Source organism: Carcharhinus amblyrhynchos, chromosome 2 (genome assembly GCF_965287045.1).
Source record: "Carcharhinus amblyrhynchos chromosome 2, sCarAmb.v2.hapA, whole genome shotgun sequence".
Taxonomy (NCBI): Eukaryota; Metazoa; Chordata; class Chondrichthyes; order Carcharhiniformes; family Carcharhinidae; genus Carcharhinus; species Carcharhinus amblyrhynchos.
Genome location: NC_137325.1, coordinates 10,973,922 through 10,997,676, shown reverse-complemented (window position 1 = coordinate 10,997,676; position 23,755 = coordinate 10,973,922). Strand labels below are relative to the sequence as shown.

General features: G+C 41.1%; 1 protein-coding gene across 5 annotated transcripts in view; it reads left to right on the top strand.

The window, feature by feature from the left end:
• The window catches only part of fars2 (phenylalanyl-tRNA synthetase 2, mitochondrial), a 452,664-nt gene that overhangs the window by 275,112 nt on the left and 153,797 nt on the right, over positions 1–23,755 (top strand). The window lies entirely within an intron of this gene.

Sequence of the window (23,755 nt, the reverse complement as noted above, 5' to 3'; positions counted from 1 at the left end):
CAGATAATGTGAATGGAGAGAGGGTTAAGCACAGGTTAAAGAGATGTGTATTGATCTAGCCAGGACAGTTAGTGAGATTTTGCAAGCCCAGGCACGTTGTGGAGGTTACAGATAGTGTTACGTGAACCCAGGATCCTGGTTGAGGCCATCATGTGTGCAGAACTTGGCTATCAATCTCTGCTCAGTGACTCTTCATAACACGTGTGTTATGAAGGCCGCCTTGGAGAACGCTTACCTGAAGATCAGAGGCCAAATGTCCATGACCGCTGAAGTTTCCCAACAGGAAGAGAACACTCTTGCCTAGTGATTGTCGAGCGTTGTTCATTCATCCATTGTTGTAGCATATGCATGGCCTCCCCAGTGTATCATGCCTCGGGACATTCTTTCCCGCAGCATATCAGGTAGACAAAATTGGCCAAGTTGCAAATGTATGTATCGTGTATCTGGTGGATGGTGTTCTCATGTGAGATGTGGCATCCGCATCGATGATCTGGCACATCTTGCAGACGTTGCTGTGGCAGGTGGTATGGTGCTGTAGTCACTGTTCTCTTGAAGGCTGGATAGTTTGATGGTCTGTTTGAGGCTGTGCAGTTGTTTGAAGGCAAGAAGTGGGGGTGTGGGGATGGCCTTGGCGAGATGTTTGTCTTCATCAATGACAAACTGCACCGACCTCCTCAGAAGACAAACACGGGACACAGCGGATAGAGTATTTCCCGGAGTGGAGAAGGTACAACATCTTCTCCGGAGCCTTCAACATGACATTGATTCCAACTGAGTTTGTGTCTTTATATGCCCTATTTGTGAACAGAACTCCCACTCAACTAATGAAGGGGCTGTGCACTGAAGCTAGTGGTGTGCACTACCAAATAAACCTGTTGGACTTTAACCTAGTGTTGTGAGACTTCTTACTGTGTTTACCCCAGTCCAGTGCCAGCATCTCCACATCAACAATTTATAACTGAAGTATTGTGCCATAAGTTAACAATGTTTCTATTTAATCAATTATGACTTTTTTCGTCAATCGTCTGCTTGTAGTTGTCTTTTACGATTTTGATTATTTGTTTTTAGGATGTCAGTCATACTGGCAAATCCACGTTCATTGCCCTTCCTTAACTTCCTGGCGATTATATTAGTGAAACGACTACAGTCCTTGGATTGATGTTTCCACAGTGCAGTTAGGTGAGGGTGGGTTCTGAGAAATTGACACATTGGCAATGAACACAGTGGAAAAACAACTTGTAGATCACTGCTTCAACTGCTGTTTAATAGGCAGGAATGTACAAGAGTAAAATCCAGGTCGATTTAGTGGGAGGATAATTTTGACTTGTGAGATATTGTAAAATTGGTGGTAGTGAATTGGCAGCTCCTTGTACACCCCTCAGTTTTTATTTCCAATTGTGATTTTCAAGTCATTGGAAATAAAAATTGAGAGTTGTGAAATGCGTTGCTGATTTTCCGTCATCTGATTTTTTTTTACAGTTACACATTTCATTTTTCTTTCATTTTTCTTGTCTTACCAGCCTGCCATTCTCAGCCAAAGCAGGAAAGCAGAAAATCATGTGGTCTTTAGTTTATACACCAAATGGATGTAACCCTTGTTGGAGGGTCTGATAACAGGCAGTAAAATCTGTCTCTGAATTTATCTCCCTTTGTGGGCAGAACTTGGCTTTCACTCAGTACTGTTCTATACTTACCTGGTCAAGAACTCAGCTGTGAGTTGGTAAACCTATATGCCGCCATAATATTGTAAAGCAGATTCGAGCTCTGACAGGCCGTTCAACACTAGCCCTGTCTTCGCTTTGACTTTCAAGTTCGCATTTTTTTTCTTGCATCTCAATTACCATTTTAGAAGTTGTACTGAAAATAAGCTTGGAGAGGTATCGAGTTTTGTATGACCCCAATTCAAGGGGCCGTAATTAACCTGTATAACTCTGCTCAATATCATGTAAAATAGGTGGGTGCCGTAGGATTGAATAGCTTCAAACATTGTATCCTTCTATTTTGGCAATTGGCTAATATAAAAAACCACAATACATGGACTACGGTTTACTTGTGCTATACAAATTTTATCTATCAAAAGCTACTTCACCTTTCCTATCAATTTCAAAATGTTCTACGTAATTAGAGTTCTGAGTCCTAATAATTTAAGTAAATAATTGAAGTCACCCTTATAACTTTACAATACCCATAACTTTACATATGCCCACTTGATTAAATATTGGAAGCTAAGTGCATGGATATCAAAGCAATGGAACAACAGAAGCCCTAGAGTTGTACAGATTGTGCAAGAGCGAATTTAAAAAGAAAATTATGAGAGCAAAATGGGAGGACAAGAAAGTACACTGGCAGGTAAAATATAGGAAAATTTTAAGTTATTTTATAAATACATTAAGGGTAAATGGGTAACTAGGGAAAGGGAAGAGCCCATTAAGGACCACAGTGGTAATTTGTGTATGGAGCCGGAGGACATAGGTAGAATACTAAATAATTATTTTTTCACTGGTGAGAGAAACGATATGAGTACAGAAATCAGGGAGAATGACTCTGATGCAGTTAAATAAATTAACAAAGACTGAGAGGAGGTTCTGAATGGTCTGGCAGGCTTAAAAGTAGATAAGTCTTTAGGGCTGGATTAAATGTATCCCAGGTTGTTTAGTGAAGCATGGGAGAAAATAACAGAGGGGCAGGCAATAATTTTCATTTCTATTCTGGCCACAGAAGAGAGGCCATTGGAATGGAGGACAGTCAATGTGGCACCATTACTTAAAAGGGAGGAAGGGATAAACCAGGAAACTGCAGGCCAATCAGCCTAACTTCAGTGATGGGAAAAGTATTGGAAGCAATCCTGAGAAACAGAACAGACCTGCATTTGGAGAGGTAGGGATTAAAGTAAACTTTAGTCACAATGAGGGTTACGTTAACACTGCAACTAAATTACTATGAAAATCCTCTAGTCGTCACATTCCGGCACCTGTTCGGATACACTGCGGGAGAATTTAGGATGGTCAATGCACCTAACCAGCACATCTTTCAGACTGAGAGTAAACCGGAGTACCTGGAGGAAACCCATGCAGACGGAGGGAAAATGTGCAAACTCCACACGGGCAGTGACCCAAGCTGGGAATCAAACCCAAGTCCATGGTGCTGTGAGGCAGCAGTGCTGACCACTATCAAGAACAGTCAGCATGGTTAAAGGAAAGTCAAGTCTGACCAACTTGATTGAATTTTTTGAAGAGGTGACCAAGTGTGTAGATGAGAGCAATGCATTTGACATAGTCTGCTTGGACTTCAGAATGGGTTCTGTTAAGATCCCAGATGGGAGCCTAATAGCAAAGATAAAAGCCCATGGAATCCAAGGAAATTTAGCAAATTGGATCCAGGATTGACTGAGTGGCAGGAAGCAGAGAGTGATGTTATGCTGGACATGTATAAAATGTTGGTTAGACCACAGCTAGATTATAGTGTGCAGCTCACATTATGGGAGGAATGTGATAGCACTGGAAAAGGTGCAGTGGTAATTTACCAGGATGTTGCCTAGGCTGGAGAGTTTTAGTTATGAAGAGAGATTGGACAGACTAGAGTTGTTTTCCCTGGAGCAGGGGAGACTAAGGGGGGACATGATTGGGGTGTACAAAATTGTGAGGGGCATAGATAGAGCAGACAGGAAGAAACATTTCTGCTTGGTGGAGGGATCAGTTGCTCGAGGGCATAGATGTAAGGTAAGGAGCAAGAGATTTAGAAGGAATGAGAGGGAAAGCTTTTTCACCCAAAGGGTGGTGAGAGTTTGGAACTTATTGCCTGAAAGGGTGGTGGAGAAAGAGACATTCAACATTTAAGAAGCTTTTAGATGTGCACTTGCAGTGCCAAGCAAACAAAGCTGTGGACCTAATGGTGGAAAATGAGATTAGAATAGTTAGATGATTCGTCTTTCACTGACGCAGATGCGATGGGCTAAAGGATCTTTTTCTGTGCTGTATACCTTTATGACTCTATAAATTCAGTGTAATCTAGATCAGAAGGGTAATGATGAGAGTTGCTGTTATCTAAGTGTCTGGTGTGTGATTTCTACAATACAATGGCAATTTTCACAACTTTGTGCACCCAACGAGGGGTTTTGCCTGCTAAACTTGTCAGTTTTAAATTAAGTGGAAAAAGTTGTTGATAAAAATCCATGTTATTACTAAAAGCTGATTTGAGAATAATTAATTTAGAAGTTTCAGCTACATTAGATAACCCACTTATTGTATTTAAATGAATCTTTATCATGTCATTATTTACATATTAGCTGGAATGGACTGGGGAGGATTGGACTAATGATTAAATAATGACAAAAATAGGCTATACTTACAGATAGTTTCTCTACATAACAACAGTTGAATCTGTTTTAAAGTTTGTTTACTAGTGTCACAGTTAGGCTTATATTAACACTGCAATGATGTTACTGTGGAAGTCCCCAAGTTGCCACACTCTGGCGCCTGTTTGGATACACTGAGAGAGAATTTAACATGGCGAATGCACTTAACCAGTGCGTCTTTTGGACTGTGGGAGGAAACCGGAGCACCTGGAGGAAGCCCACACAGATACGGAGAGAATGTGCAGACTCCACACAGCCAGTGACCCAAGCTGGGACTCAAACCCGGGTCCCAGGTGTTGCGAAATAGCAGCGCTAACCACTGTGCCACCATGTCGCCATATGTGACATGGGCAAAATCTTACCATTTATTTTCAAAGTTCAACTGATGTCCTGGACCATACTGATGTTACTTGTCCCAACTTGAAACACCGGTTTGTGGTGGTGTATAGCTTTTTTTGGAATATTGTGAGGAGTCACATTGGCGAGGTATGAATATTTAGTGAGTGGGGATCATGTGACGTAGGGCTATTAATCATATTTAAATTCATTAAAATCTAATTAAATGAAATTCCTGCCCTTTGTGGACATGAACCTCATGACATCACTGGCGAGTATCACTGGTGAATAGCGGGGACACGCGATCTCTCCAGAGAGAATCGTATTTCCTGGGTCTCTCTGGATTTTCCATCCACGTAGCTGTTCTCTCTGATGGCGAATATAGGTTGAAAACTTCCCCCCAACACTGCAAGCATTTCAGGAATGCAATATGGTTGTACTTTAAATTGAAACTGTTCGATCTGAAGATTGTGCTAATGTATCCAAGTTTGGAAATTTCAACATTACCTGCCTGTCTGTTTTTACTCATTAGAAGCAAGAACTTGATAAATATTGATTTCTCTCTGCAAATCATGGTTGAATGGTGTAATACTGCCACCATTTTGCTGAAATTTAGCTTGAATTCTGAAATTTGAAAATATATCCAGTCCGAGACATAACGAACCAACATTCACTGATATCCAGGATCGAGTATAACATCATTAGCTAAACTGACCCAATTTATAGTCAAACTTTCTACTTTTGGCCTTAGATTAAACAATGTATTTATTGTAATAATAATGGTGATGAAAATGACTAACTAAACAAGATTTGAGATTTGAAATTCAGTGACTCAACTAATATCTTGGTAGTCTGACATTAAAAGTCTATTGTGAATTTCCATCACATTTAGTATTTCAATTTTTAAAATGTTACTTGCTAATCCCTAATAGCCCTTGAAGCGAGTGACTTGTCAGGCCATTTCAGAGGGCATTAAGAGTCAACAAATTGTTTATGGATCTGGAGTCACATGTAGGCCAGACAGGGTAAAGACGGCAGACTTCCTTCTCTAAAGGACATTAGTGAACCAGTTAGATTTTTGCAATAATCAATGGTAGTTTCACAGTCATCATTACTGAGATTAGTTTTTCAGTTCCAATAATATACAATTATTGAAGGATATTTATAAGAAATAGGGAGCAGGCACAGGCTCCATCATTTAATAAAATCATAAGTGATAATCTGTCTCAACTCCACATTCCTGTCCAATCCCATATCCCTTCATTCTCTTAATACCTAAAAAGCTAGCAAGTTCAGTCTTGAATATATTCAAAGACTGAACGTTCACTAATGTTCTACTGTAGAGAATTCCAAATATTCACAACCCTGAGTAAAGAAATACCCCCCATCCCAACCCCCATTTCAGTCTTGAATGATTGCTAATGCCTGCCACTTCCCTTTTGAAACATTGCAAACTGTTCTCAGCCTCAAAGACATTGGTGAACTGGATGAGTTTTTAACAACAAAAACAGAAAATGCTGGAAAATCTCAGCAGATCTGACAGAATCTGTGGAGAGAGAATAGAGCCGAAGTTTCAAGTCTGGATGGCCCTCGATGGCTAAGAGCAAAGAAAATGAGAAAAGATTTATACCATGAGGGTGGGAGGGTGCTATAATGGGACAAAGAAAATGTAAATGAGAATGAAGAAGGTTGAGAGAGGTGCTAAAAGTGTCCGTTAAGTGATCAGAATGTGTGTTTCGGATCCCAGCATCTGCAGTATTTTGCTTTGAGCTTTTACAACATTTGATAATTACAGATTTAGCAGACAATTTTTATAGGTTTTTACACCAGTTGCCTTGGTGAGATTTGAACCAGTGTCCCAGAACATTATCCTGGACTCTGGATTACTAGCCCAGTGACAATGGCACTACACCACCATCTCCCCACTTTTCACATAAGTTGAATGTGGGTGGCTTCAATTTAGAAAAAAGTGAGAGAAACTTGTGGACTTCTTTATTCTTTTTGCAGAGTTCACGCTTGTAGAACGTTTCATTTTCACTTATGATTCGGTTTCTTCAGGATGGGTCCTGCTGAGAAACAGTAAGCTCTATGAAAATAGGCACATAAAAGACCATTTTTAATAACTCAACCCAGGAAATCTATGCTTCAGTTAAATAGAGGCCTGTTTTAAAATCCAGATTCAGGTTGGTGGAATTACTGAAAGAGATTAGTGGAATTGCTCTATTTACACAGGGCTGCATTGGGAATCATAGTGGCCAGGCTCACATCCAGCTCCCTGCGGCAACAAAATCTCACCCACCCTCCCCAGCTTAAGTCGGAGGGCAGAAAGGGCCAGCCGTGGGGTGGTGCTGCCCTATTGCCCTTGCCTCTGACACCCTACCCTTTGTCTCCTGCATCCCATGGCACAATTCATAAGGAATGCAAAGAATATTTATTAACAAGGAAACCTCATGCAGAGGCTTGTGCCCTACAGCAGCCTACCAGCTGTTGCAGTCCCTATATGTCTTTTACCTTCCTTCTAGGTATCTTGTGTCTAAGGTTGGGGTGCTTCCCAACTCACTCTCAGTCCCAATTGGTCCCTCAAACCAGGTGACATTCCCTCTTCTGCTGTGCTGCTCTTAAAGGGTCAATCGTCGTAATCACCACATCTCCTATTCTCCATAAATTCAACCTCAGAGCTTCCCTGACTGCTCCAGAGTGAACTTTTCCATTTTTTGCTCTGTGCCTTCTCTGAGTGAGATGGACCATTTGTGCTAAATGATGCTAATTATATACTTCAAATTGGGTTGAAATGCTGAAATTCTACTCTTTTTGAGCTCCTAAAGCCACCATAGAGAGGGAAACCTTCATCTCACTCTTCTGCAGTAGATTCAGTGCTGAATCTGCAATGCCATCTGCAATGTTCTTCCTGAGATGAGATCAACAAGATAAAGTCAGACAAAATCACAACAGGATCAGTTATTTCCTACAACCGTTGGAGAAGTTGTATGGGGATTTGAATGTGTACCTGTTATTTCTCTGACATCCCACCCAGGACCATCCCTCTGCCCCATCCTGTAATCTCGTGCTATGGCCAATCCACCCAACCCCACACATCTTTGGACGCTAAGGGGCAATACACCTTACTGGCACACAGAGGAAACCCACGCAGACATGAGGAGAATATGCACACTCCACACAGACAGTAACCCAAGGCCAGAATCAAACCAGAGTCCCTGGCACTGTGTGGCAGCAGTGTTAACCACTGTGACACTATGTCACCTAAACAGTGTCACCGGTGATGACACTGCCTGAAGGAGAGTTCCACCAGTAGAGGTCATGGTATTTTTATGCTGGCCTTCTCTATAGGATTTTGAATTTGTTGCTAAATGTTGAGGTAGAGGAGAAGCAGTTTGGGTGTTTAGCTGAAACCTGGAACTCTGACATTAGCATGTTTCACTGTGATAATACTATTGGAACTTGATCAAACACAGCCTGATCACATCTGTTTTCTGCATCAACTGTTCCACACCTTGCCCCATCCTCCCCAACCAACCCTAAACTCTCAAACAATCTGCTAAATATGATAATATATTAACATGTATTTTTGTTATCTTATTATTCTCAGTTTACCTTTCTTTTCCATCTGATTTTTATTTCTTGGTCTATTTTTCAATTTTTGTTTCTGCCAGATTTTATACCTTTCTTCTGAGAATGAGATATTTTACTCAATGTGTTAATAATTGGTTATTTAGTTTGTTTTAGATCAGCTGTGTGTATAATGAGGAAAAGATGTGAACGAGGCAGAGGGTGTTAAGTTGTTAACTAAACTTTTTGTTATTCTCATTTGCATAATGAATTCAGAGACTTGAACTAATTTCAATCTCCATTCAGTCCAGTGAAACCTCTCATGATACACTGGAAACAGCTCAGTTCAATAATTTCTCAGTGCTGGTTTAAATATCTTGCGCTGTGACACACTGACTCTGTGTAATATATTTTTAAATTGGCAATTTGAAGATGGTATTCCTGTTAGGGGTTGTTTGCAAAAAAAGACCATGAGACTTAACTGATTAATTTTTTCCCCATGTATTTAGATTCAAAAAATCAGCGAGCTGAAGTAGCATGATGACAAATTTACAAAGCATTGGTCATATTCTATTTAGAATGCTCTGTGCAGGTTTTCTGTCCTTACTATGAAAGGTATTCATGTGCTTGAGGCTATACTTGTTCAGGATGTTTAACTATGAGGAAATTTGGGCATCTTGATCTCATTCTTTTCCAAAACAATAAATTTTGAGGTGATCTAACTGATGTCTTTAAGATTATGAAGGGAAAGAACAAGATCAAAGTGGGCAAATTTGTTCACAATGGTGATATGTTTAATTGCCAGGATATTACAGGTACAAAATTGCTATCTTACATGTACGAGGAAGGGCAGGTAGAACTTTTCACCGAGGGGCTGATGCAATTGTGGAACAAGTTACCAAGGAAAGTTGATCAGACATAGTAAAAATGTATTTACGAACAACTGCATACATTTCTGATGAGAGGATGAATTATGAGTACAGTGAGAAGAGTATCAAATGGGACCGATTTATTCATGTTCCTATTGCTAAAAGTTTATAGTCTGAAAATCTGATTGCACCTGAATAAGGGTGCAAAATCGATTCTTTGGCCATCAGACAAACCTAAGGAAGACAGTGGCAGGAAATGAGAAATCCCTCCAATGGCTTTGTTTTATTATGGTGGAGCTGCAGGCATCATATACTTCCCCAGAAGCAGTTCCCTCATTCCAAAAGGAAAGAGGATCTATAGTCCTGAGGCATTGGTGGGAGACAATTGGGAGAGGGAAGAATGGTGGCAGAATGCAGCTGTAAGTGGAATCTTTCTCCAATCTGGAGGAATTAGTGGAGAATGTGATAGTTTCATTAGAATCTGCAATAGACTCATGTATATGAGATGTGGCCAGCATCAATAGCACGTCCTCCTCCAGTGAACACAAAGGCTGGATTTTTGAGAAAGAGGAGAGAAGATTGCGTCCTAGAATCATCCAGTACAGAGAGAGGCCATTTGGTCCATCAAGTCTACACCAACCCCAATCCCAACCAGGGCCGATCCCCACAATCCATTCCATTTACGCTAGCTAGTCCCTCTGACACTAAGGGGCAATTTAGCATGATCAATCCACCTAACCCGCGCATGTTTGGAACCAAGTTAGGAAGCTTCTCAATTTGACAAATTCATGTCTTTTATAAGGGTCCCACCGTCCATATATTTGCTCTGAGGAGGTGGGCAAAGATGGAGTCATGTCCAACGCCTTCAGTTCAGAGGTGGCCCGGATGCATGCAAATGCTGAGGCATGTTGGTTGAAAGTCCCACTTTAGTTCTCTGGGACTGGTTCAGTTTTAGTAAGGGTTATTAGGCCATCCAGTCCTCACTCCTCACATCTCCTCAACCCCCATTCACCACCATGATCCTTACATGCTCCTGCCCTCTCATATCCATGCCCCTTTATTCTCCCTCATATTTCCCATGCCCCCTCATATTCCCCAAGCCACCTCCATATCCCTCATGCCATCTCCTGCCCCGATTTCCCTTCCATAACCTCTCACCCAGTATTTACGATGGGCAGACTTCCAGAGCCATGTCCTTGAAATGGAGATTTAAAAAAAACTCTTAATCTAATAGAGCTCTCAGGCAAACACACTTCACACTGACAAAACTCTCATCATCAAAATCATCATTTTGTTTTGGTCTTCACGGAGGAGGACGTGAATAATTTGCCGGATGTTAGAGATGGAAAGGTGGTAGGACTGGAGGGTCTCGATGACATTACTGTTACTAGAGAGGTGGTGCTCGACAGACTGGAGGGGCTGATTGTGGACAAGTCCCCAGGACCAGATGGAATGCATCCGAGGGTCCTGAAAGAAATGGCGGAGGTGATAGTGGATGCCTTGGTGGTTATTTTCCAGACGTCGCTGGATTCCGGGGAAGTGCCGGAAGATTGGAAAACGGCTAATGTTACGTCGTTGTTTAAGAAGGGTGCCAGGCAAAAGGCGGGGAATTATAGGCCTGTTAGTTTAACGTCTGTTGTAGGTAAAATGTTAGAATCCGTCATCAAGGAGGAAATAGCGAGGCATCTTGAGGGGAACTGCTTGATAGAGCAGACGCAGCACGGTTTCATTAAAGGGAAGTCGTGTCTGACAAATTTACTGGAGTTCTATGAGGATGTGTCCAGGGCGGTGGATAGAGGAGAGCCGGTGGATGTGGTGTTTCTTGATTTTCAGAAGGCGTTTGACAAGGTACCTCACAAGAGGTTATTGCAGAAGGTCAGGGGGCATGGAGTTGGGGGTAGGGTGTTAGCGTGGATAGAGGACTGGTTGTCAAATAGCAGGCAGAGAGTGGGGGTCAATGGGTGCTATTTGGATTGGCGGATGGTGACTAGTGGAGTGCCCCAGGGGTCGGTGCTGGGGCCTCAGCTATTTACCATTTATATAGATGATCTGGAGGAGGGAACCAAGTGTAGGGTGTCGAAATTTGCTGATGACACCAAAATTGGTGGAAAGGCAAATTGTGCGGAGGGTGTGGAGAGTCTACAGAAGGATCTAGATAGGCTGGGCGAATGGGCCAGGAAATGGCAAATGGAATTTAATGTTGGCAAGTGCGAGGTGGTCCACTTTGATAGGAATAATGGTTGGAAGGATTATTACTTACGTGGAGAAAAACTGCAGCAGGCGACGGTGCAGAGGGACCTCGGGGTCCTTGTGCATGAGTCGCAAAAACCCAGCTTGCAGGTGCAGCAGGTGGTCAGGAAGGCGAATGGGATGCTGGCCTTCATCGTGAGGGGGATTGAATATAAAAGTAGGGAGGTCTTGCTGCGGCTGTATAGGGCATTGGTGAGGCCGCAGCTGGAGTACTGTGTGCAGTTTTGGGCGCCATACTTACACAAGGATATTTTGGCCTTGGAGGGAGTGCAGAGGAGGTTTACTAGGCTGATGCTGGAGTTGGGGGGGTTGAGCTATGAGGAGAGGCTGAATAAATTAGGCTTGTACTCGTTAGAGTTTAGAAGAATGAGGGGAGATCTCATTGAGACGTATAAGATGATGAATGGGATGGATAGGATAGAGGTGGAGAGACTCTTCCCGCTCAGAAAGGATAGCAGGACTAGGGGGCACAGCCTCAAGATAAAGGGGGGGCGGTTTAGAACAGAGTTGAGGAGGAACTTCTTCACTCAAAGGGTGGTGAATCTCTGGAATTCTCTGCCCGTTGAAGTGGTGGAGGCTACCTCGCTAAATATTTTTAAGACGCGGGTTGATGGGTTTTTGATAAGAGAGGGGATTAAGGGTTATGGGGAGAGGGCGGGAATGTGGAACTGAGCCACGACAGATCAGCCATGATCTTATTGAATGGCGGGGCAGGCTCGAAGGGCTAGTTGGCCTACTCCTGCTCCTATTTCTTATGTTCTTATGTTCTAAACCTATTCAGATAAAATTAACTCTCCTCAAGTGGTAAATCTGTTTTGAAAACAAATATCTATTTCACTCACCGCATAATAACCTCTTCAAACTGTCATTGAAAATGTAAACACTGCCCCCTGCTGAGATAAGTTAAGCATTATTAATGGGTTCGCCTATAATAACAAATTTTGGGAAATCTAAACAATGGAGTCAATTGAAATTGCAAAATCAGATGGTTAATGGCTTTTACTAAGCGATACCAGATGTTCTATCAATCAGCATACTCCAACAATGGGTTTCTGAAAGCTGCAAACTGATTTTTTTCAATTATTAAAGGCTTCCTCCATAAAATTGTTGTTCTTGCGCTGCAGGTGAAGGCCATTAGAACAATGAAAACTTTGTGTGTTTATACTCAGCAGTCAAATCAAATGGCCTTGCAATGTTTGGGTTTCCCACCTTTGTGATTCCCCTTCACCTTCCTGTCATTGGTAAGAGTGGAACCTGCTGGAAATAGGGGCAAGAATTCCACACCTGGATTATGGTTGGCATTTATGAAGGTCTCCCATGTCACCCCAACTCTGCCAAAATCTGGGCGAACTCTCAGTTTGGTGGCAGAGGTGCCAGATTAGACTCAATCCTCTATGCCAGACACAGAGTCGGTATGCAGATTGCTATCTCCCAGGCTTTCAGGTTCTAAAAAGCTGTCATCAGACCAGCTACCCTGCTGATCAGGGAACAAATAGGCCTTGGGGAATAGAGATGGGTGAAGTCAGCTTACATGAAGTTTCTGCCTCTTAAGACAGTGTGATACATGCCAAATATTCAGTCTTCCCCTCAGAGAATTACAGAAATGGTGTATAGGAAAGAGACTACACCAGGCAGCTGGCTGTCCAGTCAGTGGCTGAAATGATGTAGCTAGGTGAGGCTGTCTACCAGGAAAGGGCCAACTGAGTCCCACAAGCCTTTGGTACCTTCAAAACCATCAAGCTTCTTTGGCTTCAGCAATAGCAGCAACAGCTGAGAGGAGCAAGCTCAGCTATGCTCAGCATTGAGCAATATGGCTGGGCAGTTGTTAAACAGGCATTAGGCTCCTTCATGCAAGGCGCCTAATGCCTGTTTACAGTTGCCACCAAGAATGTGTGAAAATTATCCAAGGCCAATATTATATTGTTAGCCATCCTTATAATGTGTGCAAAAGCCTTGTGAAATTATTAGTTGTTGCGGCCTTTTTCTCTATGGAAATAGGAGCAGTAAGGAGTAATTTCTCCCCCGTTACTCTGAAATCTTAGAAAAATCACTGAACAAAACTGTCTTGTAATTTACAGTTACATAATGTGTGGATGCAAAAGCACAGCATATAGAATATGATTTGCTTCAATTAGCACACAACAGATCCTGTGTCATGGTGTATCACTCACTACTTAAGGCACAGGCATACTTTAGACTAAACTGTAGCCCACTGCCGTGGAATTGCAGATGATTGAATCCTATTTTCTTATTCATAGTCTTTGATTCGCATAATTTATTCAGTTATGGGAATTGGGATGTTCTTCCCGAGAACTGCCTCAGTTAATGTTCTGAAAATAGCATATTTTAAATAATTTGTGACATTGTTAGTCTATTTTTCCATCATTCCAAATCACAGCCTGTAAATGTAAATGCATTTTGGAATTGACAAGTTGGAAAGTATCAGAAGCAAGAACTGTGATCTTATAACTCATGGTTAATTCCACAAGGTGATAACTACTAAAATTTCCTGATTTTCACTTTTAGGTTCACCAGAAGTTAGAAATTTAAATCAACTCCAAGTTATTGAGATAGCTGCAAGATACACCTTCCTGTTATTTTTGTCTTCAAGCATGGATAATGAGAATTTTAAAATGACAGACCAAATCTTTAAAGAAGACACTTCATCTGAAGACATGGGTGGGATTAAAGCACTTTAATAAGGTGGAGGTGCTCTCTTCATTGACAGTAATGACTATTAGAATACAGATAGAACAATAAAATTCAAAATTTTTTCTATATACCATACTGATGACACTATCAGAATTCTTGATTTAAGGCACTGAATAAGAGAGCAATGAAAATAATCTGTTCAACATACTCCTACTTTAGCACCCATGAACTTTCCTCTTTACTCAGCTACTTGGTTGATTCACATTAAACAATCAAATAGTCTGACCCTTCCAGACTCATGTAGATCTCATTGTCATCTCTTGTGCATATATGTTTGAAATTGAGTAAGTTACATGCATCACACCAAAACAGAGTTTTGTACTTGAGAGCACAGTGTGCAGAGTGCTAAATCCGCAGATGTTTATTTTCCAACCATTTTGGATAGGTTCAGCAGCTGCATTAATAGCATGCATCTTCATTACAATTGATGCGAATCTAGGATACATGCATGCTCCAGTATAGCCATGTTGAGTTTTCATGGTATCTACTTTTCCTTCTAATTAAGAAAACATTTATTTCACTTTAATTGGTTTGATAATATTTGTCATCCTTCTATTGGCCGGTACTAGTACTTATTTCATTAACCTGGTAATAATTGCCCATACTTCAATCAAGTGTTTAAACAAACCAAGTTTAATATTTATTCAACATTTTTCTCAGGGTTCTCTTTATCTTTTTGTGTTTGAATGGATAGTTGACCTTTCTTCATGAGTTATACTCTAGTCCTAATTAAATTTTAAAATAATCATGGAAAGATTTATCCTTTCCGATGAATATTACCAAGTGTTTGACCAGAGATTTTCTCATATCTAGTGGCATTAAACCTTTTTAATCCATTTTTGTAAGTATCTCTCTTACTCCCCAACAATTTATTCTTTTGGTTTCTTTTCAAGAAAAACCAATCCCACCCTCCACCCCCAACTAAACTCTGGGTTTTCCCCTCTGAAAATGCTGAGTTTTCTACAGGTACCCTCCTGGACATTATTCTTAATTTGTCATAGGAACACAAGGAAATGCTTCGCCCCCTTGAGCCTGTTCCATTATACAGTTGGATCATGGCTAATCTGTACTTAAACTCTCTTTTGTTCCATATCTTTTGATAACCTTATATAACAAGAATCTATTGATCTGAGTCTTGAAAATTTCAACTAACCCTCATTCACAGCCTTCTGGGGAAAGAGTTCTCAATTTCCACCATCCTTTTATGTAAAAAGTTACTCATTTTCCTCTAAATATCTCAGGTTTAATTATAAGATTATAACTTCATGTTCCAGATTTCCATAATTATTCTCATAATTTAACATAGCCTTAGTATCATTCAAGTTTGCTCTATAACTTTTCCAGTGCCAGTATAAAATATTCGTTAAATATCGGGAAGACTGAAATCATAGTTTTTAGCCCATGCTCTAAACTCCATTTTCTAGCTACCAACTCCATCACTGATAAATGTTGGAGACTTACCCAAACTGTTCGTAATCTTGGTGTCATATTTGGCCTAATATTTCCTTATGTAGCGGGATGTCATGTTTTGCTCATATTGTCATAATTATGCGCCTTGAGATGTTTAATTACATTAAAAGTGCTATATAAATATAAGTTGTAAGTTGAGCAAGGGACAAAAGAAAATAAAAAGAAATTCAATAGAAATCATAAAATGGAAAAAACAGCACACTGAAGAATTTGTAAATGTTAATAGTGTGGTGACTACGGGATTTTCACAGTAACTTAATTGCAGTGTTAATGTAAGCCTACTTGTGACACTAATAAATAAACTTTAAAACTTCTGCATTGAACATCATCTGTATGGCTGTAAAGGGAGATTTATAGGTGGGCAGTCCCTTCCGCAACAGGCTCAGAAGAATAATGTTGACCGAAGATCGACTGGTGATTTTTCCTTCCCACGGGCTCCCTTTTACTGCCCCCTGGTTATTTTCTTTTCCATCTGCCTTTCCTGCTTGTCTCCAGGCACTCCAGTCAACAACAAAGATTTCCCATGTATTGACTCCAATCCCAGTGTACTTGCAGTCTCACTTGTAGACATCAATATATTACAGAAGTGGGTGACTTGTTCACCTCATGTGAATAGCAAATTTAACATAGAACTATCTTGGGATGTAGCCAACATCTATTCAATTTGCATGATCCAGCCAATTGAGGCTCTGCTGATTAGAAAGCAACATACTGGGGAACTCTGCATACTGACATACTCAATAAATACCCAATATTCATCTGAGGCAGTGAAGGTGAATTCTGTTTAGCCACTTGGCTTATATAAGGTGTCCATATCTGGCTGTTGTAAAGGAAGATGCTGAGAACACAAACCTGGTATGCACAGAACTTTTTATTTTTGGTTAGTTTACTGTTGCTACACTTTCAATTTCTAAGCTTTGACAATGACCGTTGTGGCCTTGGCAGCCCGGCTCTAGATTTTGGTAACAAACAACGAACGGCTGGTAATTGTTGATCCAAGGTATGCGAAACTGTCAACTATCTCCAGAGCAAGGTTGTCAGTATTGATGGAAGGTGGAGATTTGACATCCTGACCCGATGGTCTTCCTGATGCTGATTGTCAGTCTAAAACCTGTTATCAGCTCAGGAGAATCAATCTCCAAGCTGTTGAAAGTGATCCTCAGTGTGGAATGCCAGTACAGCATCATCAGCAAACACCAACCCATGAACTAAGGCATTACATACTTTGGTCCTGGTGTGAAGTCTTGCCAAATGAACAGCTCGCTGTTAGCTCTGGCATGCAGGTGGATATCCATATTTGAGGCACCAAAAATGCACAATAACAGCACAGAGGAAAATATGCCAAAGGAAACTGACTTCAGAATGCAGCACTGCTTTACCACATTCCTGATCATTAACGGCCACAATGATGCTCCATTGTAATCGACTAAACTGTGCATGTGCGTATGAAGAGAAGACATGGCATCCTGGTGAACAGCCCACTTACTGTAGTCATTTTGAGAGCCTGTCTCTGCTGATAATGTTGAAGACCTTGGTGAGGTTTATGAAGGCAATCTCGCGTGGTTTGCATTGTTCTGCCAAAATGAGAAAATGATGTCAACTATCAATCTTCTAGCTTTGAAGTGCACTGAGACACAGTAGATGCATGATACCAGAGTCTGCAATCTGGTCATAGCAATGTGAATAAAGACCTTCCCCACAATACTTAAGAAGGAAATGCCTAGCTAATTGTTGCAGTAACTGAGATTCCCTTTGTTTTTATGTTGACTATTTTTGCATCGCGCGTATATTGCGGTACAAATCTTTCCTTCCAGCAAATACTCAAATGTTCAATGAGATGCTGCAGCGATGCTGTTTTTCCATTTTCGATTGAATGTATTGTTTCCTGGGGTTCTACTGTTGGCAAGATCATCAATGGCCTTGTTGAACTTTCCTATGGTCAGTTTGCTGTTCAGATCCTCGATATCCGGAAGATCTGGAATAGTGTTCAGAGCTCTTCAGTGACAAGTTCATTGTTGTGTTGAGTTTGAGATAGTGCCCCACCCACCTTTCCATTTGCTTGCTCAATTTGGTGGTGATCATCCCTGCCTTTGTCTTCAAGAGTTGTTTGGTTGCTGCTGGGCTTCCTTCATATGTCCCTCTAGCATCCCAGGTTCAGCAGCAAATTGATTGGCACAATGTTCAGTAATCTGCTGGGACGTGATTTTGACATGTCTGTGAGCATCTGGATTTTGTTTGCTGGGGACCTGATTGTAGTCTATAATAGCTGTCCTCTTTGATCATCATGAGTAAAGAGCCTTTTATTGTAAAACCCAGTCCCTGATCATATGTTGCCTTTGAGTTTTTCCCTGCTCTTTTTAAACTAAAAAGTTTTTTCTCTTTAAGGGATCTACTTTGAACAAACCTAGTTTCTTATAGCACAGAAATTTCCACATTGAGCCTTTTAAGTCCTTTATCGATCGCAACTGTTGCATACATCATCAACCTGCATAAGGTCATCAGTAAGCCTAGGAGACATGGTCTTCACTTTCCAACTTCTGAGACAAAGGGCTGGTGTCTTCTTTATTGAGTTTGTCTTAGCAACCTGCCAGTTGAGAAATGATGCTTTGAGCTCCAAGCGCCCATTGAAGCAAGCAAGTTGTGAAGGTACAGCACCTAACTGACTTGGGGTTGCCCAAAGGCGGTGAAGCTATTTGCTGATAGCTGGTAGTCTGATTAATGGCACCAGGGTGTAACCACATGCTTGTGGACTCTTATGCCATGTATCTGGGAGCCAGGCCTCCTCTGAGTCCCCTGTAGTTTAGCCTGGCTCCATGAGGTATCCAGTTTACGTATGTTGACACGGCGAGATACTACATAGGGCTTTCTGCTGAAACGGTTACGTACTGCTGTGAGAAGTTTACACTCTTAGCTCTCTTTTCGCAATAGCTATACTGATAGCCAAAAGTGAGAGTTGAAAGCAAGATGTGACAAGTAGAATGGCTGCCATGCACCAACTTGTACACTCATCCACTTGATGCATTACATCAATGTGAGACACATCAACTATTGCTAAATATCTCCAATTGCCTTGTCTTTCAAAGGGATCCATTTTCATTTGTTTTGTTATTAAGAAGAGTGGAGGGACAGCATGACTGTGGCACTCATATTTTGTTGAAATTTAAATGGTGCAACTGTGCAGAAAGCTCTAAAATGATTCATTTAGTTCTCACAAAAATCTAAGACAAAAATCCAAAGGACCAAAGAGACCTGGGTTCACCAGCCTCCAGCTTCTTGAGCAGGGAATGGCTAAGACTCTCATACGTGTCACATATCATTTCTTGAAAAATACATGAAGAAGCTACATGTGGAAAAATCTCTGTGTCTTGGAGATGCTTTGTGTTACTGACCCAAGAAGAACAGAATGATTCTAGATTCTGTCTCTGGACTGTAGTGTTTTATCCTATTGGTCATGCCTCTATGTTTGCTCAGCATTAGGAATGATAAAAGGCAACCTGTGTTTTGACTCCCTATTGCTGTCCAGTGACTCCAGAAGATGTAGAAGCAGGAGTAGGCCATTTGGCCCATCAATGCGATCATGACTGATTTAGTATGGTAATTCTCAAATCCACTTTCCTGCCTTATCTCCATAATCCTTGAACCTCTTACTGACTAAAAATCTGACTATCACAGCCTTCCACATACTTGACCTAGCATCTACAGCTCTGTGTGTTAAAAAAAATTCCACATGCATTACCCTCTGAGAGATAAGTAGCACAATGCATATGTATGGGTGTTAGGTGATGGTCAGGATGTGGAGCCATGATTTCTCTTGCACCCACCACATGTGATCAAGCAAACATGCCCACAAACACACCCATCCATCTATTTAGTTTAATAACTTACTAGCTTTCAACTTCCAGGCTCACATTTGAGCAAGGTACTAGAAGGCAAGCAACAGTTGCAAAGCCATATGTCAAAATATGTTATGGTTTCATGAGAAAAATTGGGCAAAGTTATAGAGATAATAGAATGGAGCAGAACTTGAATCACACAGCACAGAAGGAGTCTAGTTAGCCCATTATACTTGTTGGCTGTTAGTTAGTTTCCATGGAAGTGCTGCAACACTGCCTAGTTTCTCTGTTACTTATTCAATTTTTATTCTGACCCTTCTCCGTTTTTAAGTATCATTGATAATGTCAGTTTAATTCCTGGAAGTGGCTGTTTTTATTTAAAACCAGTGTGTAATTAAGTATGAGAAAGATCAGAAGAGACCTCAACACTTTTTTTTAATTTTTGGCATAAATGTGAGAAATGGATACCTCACCTCAGAAGTAGCTCCGTTTACAAACTAGAGATCCTTTATTAAAACAAGCTTTATTCATAATACAGTTTAAGTTAACTGTTAACTCTTAACTGTTGAACAATCTTTAAATATGAAAAGAAACAACTCCTAATTTCTAACTTGTCACAATTTCAGTTCCAATTAAGTAATATTTCTCTTATAGACTTAAGCCCCATTTTAAAAATAGTTAGCAATCACAGATATGCTTGCTGTGACTTGGGTAACAAGTTTGGAGCTTTCAGAGAGGGAGAGAGAGAGAGAATTTCTTAACACCCTAATCCCAGCTCACATTAAAATGAAAATGAAACCATTTTTTTCTTGCGACAAGCCTAGCCTCTCTCATTAATCTAATATCACATGATTCTATCAACCACTCCAATCTGAAAACCCAGGAGAATGTAAGTAAACAAAAATGCATATCTTGTGCAAAGTAATGCATCCCTAGCTAAAATTAGTTATCCTGCTTTCCAGCATCTATTACATTCCCTCCAGACAGACTGACTGCTTACAGAAAAACACACAGATTCTTAGAGCAATCCCCTTCAAACATAAAATACATAAATAACACAATATCATCACACTACTAAAACACTTTGAAAACTCAATATTCAAGGCTTTTCTTCAGGAATGTTTTTATATCCTTTTTGTGTATCCATAAGAATCAATACGACAGATTCTCCCAAAAAAATTGTCGCATTTGTGTAAAAACTGAAATAAATCCCGCTTTTTTTTTCAGCGAGATTTTCAAAATGAACCACCCACACTCTGAGCACCGGCAGCCCCGAAAAGCCCCTCCCCCACCACCGTCCACTCTGGCAGGCCGACCCACCCTGAATTGTTTGCCTTCCTCAATCTGTCATTAAGCTCCAATACAGAGTGGCAGCGGGACCCACCACCCCAATAAGCCCCACCCCTTTTGGCACCCCCACACCCTTGGCAGTGCCTGATGCCTGGTGCGCAGTGCCACTGTGCCCCTGGGCATTGCTACTTTGCCGTTTGGGCAGTGCTGGGACCCAGGCTGGCCATGCCTGGACTCCCTCCCTTCATAGAATCATAGAATCCACACAGTGCAGAAGGAGGCCATTCGGCCCATCGAGTCTGCATTGACAACAATCCCACCCAGGATCTATTCCCATAATCCCACATATTTACATTGCTAATGCCCCTGACACTAGGTCAAGTTAGCATCGCCAATCAACCTAACCCATACATTTTTGGAGTGCGGGAGAAAATCGGAGCATGTGGAAGAAACCCACGTAGACACAGGGAGAATGTGCGAACTCAACGCAGGAATTGGGCTGGAATTGAACCTCGGCTCCTGCTGCTGTGAGGCAGCAGTGATAAGTACTGTGCCATCGTGGCACCCCTTCTATCCAGCGGATCCTGGCTGCCAGCTCCCTGTTGGGCAGCTATTATAAACCTGGCTGGAGTGAAATACTCTTGGGGGTGGGGGGAGGTGGCTAGCAGGCCGAGAGATTACAGTCCTGGGCCTGCTAATAGGACGCTCATCTCTATTTGCATAAATAATAGGTGGTGCCGGAAACCCAGCAGCTGGAGACTCATGAAGGCCGTGGCGCTCAGGGGTAAGCCCACTAAAAAGCCTCCACTTGAGTCCCCCGACTCGCTGCACTGCTAAAGCAGCGCAACACAGTGGGAGAATCACCCCCATCATTTTGATAGTTGTGATCGTTTTTGCAGAACTGAAATGCTTTCTATTCAGTATGCAACACAAAACCTCAGAAATGCATTTGGAGATGGTCCTTAGGAGCTGCAACTTTGGAATACTGAAATGTCTTGGTAACTGTAGTATAAGGGAACGGCTTGGCATTTCGTTTCCATGGAAGTACTGCAACAACGCCTAGTCTCTCTGTTACTTATTCAATTTTTATTCTGGCCCTTCTCCATTTTCTAAATATCATTGATAATGTCAGTTTAATTTCTGGAAGTGGCTATTTTCATTTAAAATCAGTGTCTGACTAAGTATGAGGAAGATCAGAAGAGACTTCAATTTTAGTTTGAAATTTTATACCCTAGAGCAGGAACTGGCAAAACTTGAAGGAAATGTAAATCCAACGGGCACATGGAGAGTGCTGCAAATCTGAATTATTATGCCTTTATCCTGAAATCGTCAGTTATACCAGTTTCATATGGTAATTCAGATTTCTATCTGTGACTTTTGAGTTTACCCATAGGATTCCTATGTGCCACAAATTACTTACTGCAGTTCAAGTAAAATTGAATCCCTCTCACTCTGCTGTCATTTTGGAAGAAATGGCCCTGCCAGACTTCTGGAATGAATCCATGTCATCATTTGCATTTTTACAAAGGAGAACAAACAAAGCAAGTGAAAGATTGGCGAACCAGGCAGTGCAACAGTGTTTCCTTGGCAACAAGATGCCAGGCAGAACCCTCAGACTCTTGTTGCAGTCAGGGTCAGTTGGCATTGGCAGCCTTAATGCCAAAGGGAAGTTAATGGGACAGATGTGTACAGAGATGTCAGGAGCTAGAAGTAGGCAGCTTGAGAAGACAACAGTCGAAATGTGGAATCAGAAAATAAAGACCAGAAAAGGGTGATGATAATACTACTATAAAAATAAGAAAACGTAAGCTGATGGATTCAGAAAACATCATTGCATATTGCTGAAGCAGAATCTGTGGAGTCACCCCAAATTCTGGAAAAATTTTTATATTAAGTTTATTCTTGGGATATGAGTGGTGCTGGCAAGATCATATATGTTGCCTACTCCTAGCTGTACTGAGAAGGTGGTGGTGTTTTTTTTAATTGTTTATTGTACATGGGCATCACTGGCTGAGACAGCATTTATTGCCCATCCTTAATTGCCCTTGAACTGCGTGGCTTGCTGGGGTATTTAACAGTCAACCAGATTGCTGTGATCTGGAGTCACATGTAGGCCAGACCAAGTAAGGACAGCAGATTTCCTTCCCTAAAGGACATTAGTGAACCTGATGGATTTTTATGACAATTGACAATGGTTTCATGGCCATCATTAGCCTTATAATTCCAGGTTTTTTATTGAAATCCATGCCATGGTGAGCTTCAATCCCAGGTCCCCACAGGATTACCCTGAATCTCTGGATTACTAATCGAGTGACAATGCCACTGGGCCACTACCTCCCCAGTTTTTATTCTGGCCCTTTTCTTTGAACCATTGTAGCTCTTGCAAAGATGCTACTCCTATATAAAGTGAGACAATCTGTAACCTTCGCATTTATCCCAGTAGTCGCCTTGTTAGTATGTTATTTGTACTTTTAGAGCTGTTGCTTAAAGACAGCCTGAGAGCTGATATAGGACACGTCCTAATATCATGATCCCAGTTAATGTTATAACTAGATGAGAAGATTCTAGAATGGAATCCTGGCTCAAAAGACTGTAATCTTACTCTTTTAGGAAACGTGGAAGAACAGATTCACAGGATTGTTAGTTTTAACAACAAGAAAAAAGCATTTATTAATCATGGAGAAAATTGGATTCTGATACAGTACTTATTTACTTCTCCTTAGCTTAATAAACATGCACAGATTTTAAGAATAACACAGGTTACAAAGTGTATTGTAAACTACAATGGTCCCATTAAATATATAAGATGACTGTGATCAAATACACTCTCCACTCTGAATCCCAAGTAAAGTATGTTGATGTCTGCTCAGAATCCCCGAAGGTAGTTGTCACATGAGAGTTTCCAAACTCCACTCCCAAAAACACACTTAAAATTTTCGATCGTAATAATCCAGTCCAGGATTTTACCCCAACCCCTTTCTAGCCTTTCATTGTCCTAAAGGCTTCTATGCAAACTGAGATCCAGCCATTGATTTACTCAAATAATGTCTCACAAATTGTAGTAATGTCTCAAA